The 6474-nt window shown below is 39.4% G+C and overlaps 1 long non-coding RNA gene across 1 annotated transcript; it reads left to right on the plus strand.

Moving 5' to 3' along the window:
- The first annotated feature begins 2495 nt into the window (after nucleotides 1–2495).
- LOC126075911 (uncharacterized) lies at nucleotides 2496–6087 on the plus strand. Its single transcript, XR_007517352.1, has 4 exons — nucleotides 2496–2588; nucleotides 2969–2996; nucleotides 5732–5800; nucleotides 6064–6087. It is a non-coding gene; the product is annotated as an uncharacterized LOC126075911 (long non-coding RNA).
- Nucleotides 6088–6474: the final 387 nt, after the last annotated feature.

Consider the following 6474-nt stretch of genomic DNA (forward strand, 5'->3'; position numbering starts at 1 on the left):
CTTTTCTCCATTTATCATAAGGTTGCTTATTGGTCCAGTTGTGAGGATTTTTGTTTTATTTATGTTGAGGCTTAATCCATACTGAAGGCTGTAGTATTCGATCTTCATTAGTAAGTGCTTTAAGTCCTCCTCACTTTCAGCTAGCAAAATCGTGTCACCAGTGTTACACAGGTTGCTAATGAGTCTTCCTCCAATCTTGATGCCCTGTTTTTCATAGAGTCCAGCTTCTCTGATTATTTGCTCAGCATATGGATTGAATAGGTATGGCGAAAGGATACAACCCTGACACACACCTTTCCTGACTTTAAACCATGCAATATCCCCTTGTTCTGTTCAAACTACTGCCTCTTGATCTATGCAAAGGTTCCTCATGAGCACAATTAAGTGGTCTGGAATTCCCATTCTTCACAATGTTATCCATAATTCGCTATGATGCACACAGTCAAATGCCTTTGCCTAGTCAATAAAACACAGTTAAACATCTTTTGGATAAAGGAATATAAAACCTGTTGCGTGGGTGAGAAACGGATGGAGTAGAGGAATAGAATTGCTGAAGAAATAACTTCAGCAAATGAAAGAGAAGAAATGTGTACTGAGCATCACTTCTTGTTTTGCACTAGGGTTGTGGTGAGATGTTTTTATCTTCACCTTCCTTTTGAGGAACTACATATTTGGCATGTGCCTTTAGTTCAGGCAATTATTTTAGTTACTTCTATTCCCAATCCAATGGTTCTATCTTTTCATGGCTATCGGGGACTGTTTGGAAGATAGGAATAAGGGAATGATTCCACATTTGAAATTCTGTGCAATAAGGGGTGGGTTAAGTAAGGAAGAGACTCACGAAGTCTTACAACATGTCTTTCAGATTAGGCCACACTATATATTTCTGTTGTGAAAATGATTAACACGCTTGGTTGCTAACTAAAAGACTGGCAGTTTGAGTACACTCAGAGGTGCCTCAGAAGAAAGGCCTGGCGATCTACCTCTGAAAAATCAGAATACCCTCTGGAGGGTTTGAAAACCCTCTGGAATTCAGTTCTGCTTTGAAACACATGAAGTCGCTATGAGTCAGAATTGACTTGACAGCGACAGTTTTTGTTTCTTTTTTTTTTACTGATTTATATTTCAAAGTACACCATGTATGCAACTACGCTTCGTAAATGATGAAGTTAGCTGTTGTGTTGTAAGAAGAGGTGGGATGTTTGCACGCGCTTTGGTATTTGGATATATTAGTAGTGGTCAGTTAGGTTCAGAAGCGTAGATATGGAGCTAAAACAGGTCTTTTTCTAGCCAGTGAACAATGTTGTTATTGTTGTTAGGTGCCGTTGAGCTGGTTCTAACTCATAGCCGCTCTGTGTACAACAGAACGAGATACTGCCCAGTCCTGCACCATCTTCACAATCGTTGCTATGTTTCAGCCCACTGTTGCAGCCTCTGTGTCAATCCATTTCATTAGCTGACCCTCTATTTTACCAAGCACGATGTCCTTCTCCAGGAACAGGGCCCTCCTGATATCATGTCCAAAGTATGTGAGACGAGGTCTCACCATCATTGCTTCTAAGGAGCATTCTGGCTGTACTTTTATCAAAGCAGATTTGGTCCTTCTTTTAGCAGTCAATATTCTTTGCCAACACCGTAATACAAAGGCATCAATTCTTCTTCAGTCTTCCTTATTCTTTGTTCAACTTTTGCGTGCATATGAAGCGATATAGAATACCATGGCTTGGTCAGGTGCAGCTTAGCCCTCAACGTGACATCCTTGCTTTTTAACGTTTTAAAGAGGTCTTTTGCAGCAGATTTGCCCAATGCAATATGTCATTTGATTTCTTCACTGCTGCTTCCATAGACATTGATTGTGGATCCAAGTAAAATGAAATCCTTGACAAAGTCAGTGTTTTCTCCATTTACCACGATGTTGCTTATTGGCCCAGTTTGAGGGTTTTTGTTTTCTTTATGTTGAAGTGCAATCTGTACTGAAAGCTGTAGTCTTTGATCTTCATCAAAAAGTGCTTCAAGTCCTTTTCACTTTCAGCAAGCAAAGTTGTGTCATCTGCATATCACAGGTTGTTAATGAGTCTTCCTCCAGTCCTGATACAGCACTCTTCTTCTGATTATTTGCTGAGCATACATATTGAATAAGTATGGTGAAAGGATACAACCCGGATGCACACCTTTCCTGACTTTAATCCATACAGTAACTCCTTGTTGTTTTCAAAAGACTGCCTCTTGGTCTAAGTTTAGGTTCCTCATGAGCACAATTAAGTGTTCTGAAATTCCCATTCTTCGCAATGTTACCTGTAATTTGTTATGATCCACACAGTTGGATGGCTTTGCATAGTCAATAAAACACAAGTAAACATCTTTCTGGTATTCTCTGCTTTCAGCCAAGATCCATCTGACAGCAGCCATGATATCCCTTATTCCAAGTCCTCTTCTGATTCAGCAATGAATTTCTGGCTTACCAATTGAGATGTTTCAACAAAAGGATTAAATGTTGGAAGCTCACACTCGTTTATGCCAAGAAATTGGGAAGACAGCTACCTGGCCAATGGCTAGAAGAGATCCATATTTATGCCATTCAAAGAAAGGTGATCTAACAGAATGCAGAAATTACCAAACAATATCATTAATATCACACGAAAATAAAATTTTGCTGAAGATAATTCAAATACAGTTGTAGCAATACGTCGACAAGGAACTACTAGAAATTCTAGCAAGATTCAGCGTGCAATGCAAGTCCATTTTCCATTTGATTTGGGCCATTCTTTCTAATGTACACTTTGATAGAGCTCAGGTTTGTTTGCCAGACAACACCTTCAAATGATCACTACTGAGGACACACACAGTGACAGTATTTGTGGCAGATATTTGGGGAATTTGTTTTGCGTGGTTTGTGATGTGGTAAGACAAGATAGTTCTGGAATCTGATCAAGTCATCATTGCCCATATCATTTCATTCCTCCCACAGTTGAGAGGCCTCCCCATCTTGGGAAAAGGTGAGTTCTTGATCCTACTTTTTTTCGCAATATTCCACAGAGCAGTGAGAGACTGAGTCCGTAAAGGATCCTTTAACCTTTGTAAATAGAGTTGGAAGGTTCAGCGGTAGAATCCTTGCATTCCATGTGGGAGACCCAGGTGTGGTTCACAGCCAATGCACCTCATGCGCAGCTACCACCCATCTGTCAGTGGAGGCTTGCCTGTTACTACGATGCTGAGCAGGTTTTACCACAGCTCCCAGAATAAGGTGCACTAGAAAGAAAGGCCTGGTAATCTTCACAAAATCAGCCAGTGAAAACCCTATAAATCACACCATTCTAATCCGCAACCAATTACGGGGATGGTGCAGGACCAGACGGTGTTACATTCCACTGTACATGGGGTCATCATGATTCGAAGGCCGAGTCAATGGCAGCTGAAACAATAGACTGGAACTAGAGTTTCTCTTTTAATCAGCTTTGGTGTAGCTGTAGTTATAGCAGGATGCCCCGGCCTGCGTCTATGCAACTGCTATGTGATGAGTGGAGCAAGCTCTCTATTGATCCCTGATGTGGATGGGATGCTATAGTGGAGAAACAGAGCTATCTTTGGAGTTAAATTTTGGTTCCTCTGCTTCTCATCTGTGTGAACATGGACAGATTACATAAACTCTCATAACTTTGGTTTCCTCACTGTCTTAGTCATCTAGTGCTGCTATAACAGAAATGCACAAGTGGATGGGTTCAACAAAGAGAAGCCTATTTTCTCACAGTCCAGTAGTCCAGAAGTCCGAATTCAGGGCACCACCTCCAGGGGAAGGCCTTCTCTCTCCGTCTTCCCTTGGTCTGGAAGCATATCAGTGCAGGAACCTCAGGTCCAAAGGATGCGCTCCGCTCTCACACTGCTTTCTTGGTGGTATGAGGTCCGCCTGTCTCTCTGCTTGCTTCTGTCTTTTATATCTCAAAGAGATTGGTTTAAGACACTATCTAATCTTGTATATCTCATCAACATAACTGCCACTAATCCATCTCATTTCATTATAGTGATAGGATTTACAACACATAGGGAAATCACATAAAATGGTGGACAATCACACAAAACCGAGACTCATGTCCCAGCTAAGTTGACAGATATTTGGGGGGGGGGGCACAATTCAATCCATGACACTTACCTACCAAAAGGGGATAATAATACTCGGTTCATAGGTTTGTTATCAGGATTTTAAGAGACAAAATGAGCACGTAGTTGGTGTTTAACCAACGCAAGGTTCTTTTCCCTTTTCCCTTTGTTATGAACTAAATTGTGTCCCCCCAAAAGATATGTTAAAATCCTAACCCCTGTACCAGTGAATGTAACCCTGTTTAGAAATAAGTTCTTTGAAGACGTTATCAGTTAAGTTATCATGAGGTCATACTGGAGTAGGGTGGATCCTAATCCTATATGACTGGTGTCCTTACAACAGAGAAGAGACACAGTCAGGGAGCTAGAAGAAGGATGCCATGCGACACTTCAGCTTTAAGCCAAAGAACGCCTGGAGCTACCAGAAGCTAGGACAGAGACACAGAACAATTCTGTTTCAGAGGAAATGAACATGGTGATACCCTGATTTGGATCTCTAGTCTCCAGAACTGAGACAATATGTTTCTGTTGTTATAAATCACCCAGTTTGTGGTATTTTGTCACGGCAGCCCTAGGAAACCGATATACCCTCCCTTGCAACAATGCCCTTGTGTTCCTTTGTGTTATATAATCATGTTGTTGTTGGGGCCATCTAGTTGATTTTGACTCATAGTGACCTCATGTGAGAGAGTAGAACTGCATCATAGGTTTTTTTAGGCTGTAATCTTTACAGAAGCAAATCGCAAGGCCTGCCTCGTGCAGAGCTGATGGATGGGTTCAAACTGCCATCCTTTCAGTTAAAAGCCCAGCACCTAACCACTGTACCACCAGGGCTCCTTATATCATGCTACTGGCATGAATAAATATTATTTGAGTTTAGTTTTTGGTAGATCCAATTTTTCGCTGACCAAAAGTAGGCACATTTTTCCCATTCTGGCTATGGAATTAAAATACCATGTCTTAAAATAAGAAAACAAATAAACAACCATTTAGCCTATATTTTATTACAATAAAACTTTTAAATCGATGAGTAAAATTATAGGCACATAAATGCTTTTCACACCATAAAAATAGGTTTGACTTGCTACCTATAATTTCATCCTGAAAACCAAACATTTCACTTAGTCCGCATTGTACAGCATGTTCATTTAGTGAGGCTGCTCAAAAGTTATTTTTAAACTCAGCCACTTAAATCATCATGTCTCTCATACTGTCTAGAAAATGTGATGTTTCATTATCAAACAGAAACGTTATGTACTGTGGCATATGAGTCACTAAAGGAACAGCAGATACGTTGTCATTCCCAAATAATAAGGCGTGTTACTATTATTGATTATATGTCTTTATAGAACATCTTATCTGAGAATCTCAAAGACCATCATAATTAAACTACACAAAATTCCAATAATGCAGATATTCTGAAGGATTTTTGTAGCCACACCCCATTGTTTCATTTTTTTAACATTTATTGATCATCTACCATGGGCTAGATACAGTGCTAGATCCTGGGGATTCAAAAATGAATAAGGTCAAGACAAAACCTCATGCAACTCAGTGAATATTAGATACATTTAGTTAGAAACTGTTTTAAAGTTTGGTTTACTTGATCCTGCAGAGTAATCTCTATATTTTCTAGAACCTCTCCGTCCTGTGGAATTGAAAACAGACCCTGTTGACATGCAGATTTCAAAAGAAAAGAACAAAGGTGATTTCTGGAAACCATGTCTTTTGGAAGAAACCAAGAGCCTATTCAAAATCTTAGTTAGTTCTGATTAAATGTATTTTTAGTTTAAGGTATTTGAATTTAAGGGAGGAAGTTGAGGGGTATCTCAAACTGAATTTTTTGTGGGGTGGGGGGAGTATCTTAAAAACTGCAAGAAAACTATATTTGAAAAAACAAAGACCATTGTGAGGTTTATATTTGGACCAGTGATTCACACTGTACGTGTTGTCATTTCTCTATTTCAGCTGAGAGGAAAGGGAAGAGGCAGAATGTCAAAGGACTATTACTAAGACTTAATCTGTTTCTTCTGATAAATGTGTAAGTAATTAGATATTTTCCCCCTGCTTTTTTAGAGAGAGAGAGAATCCCTTTAAAATGATTTTATTATATAAAGCTCTGAAACCTCAAAGTACTAAAAAAAAATTTTTTTTTTTTTTTTTTTTACTAGGAACGTATATTTCTATCTCTATCTCTTTCTCTGTCTCTTTGTCTCTGTCTCTATCTCTATAGTTATATCTATACAGGGTATGCATGTGTGTGTGAGTCTTAGTTATCCGGAGCTGCTGTAACAGAAATACCACAAGTGGGTAGCTTTAACAAACAGAAATTTATTTTCTCACAGTACACGAGGCTAGAAGTTTGAATTCAGGGTGCCG

Source organism: Elephas maximus, chromosome 4 (genome assembly GCF_024166365.1).
Source record: "Elephas maximus indicus isolate mEleMax1 chromosome 4, mEleMax1 primary haplotype, whole genome shotgun sequence".
Lineage (NCBI taxonomy): Eukaryota > Metazoa > Chordata > Mammalia > Proboscidea > Elephantidae > Elephas > Elephas maximus.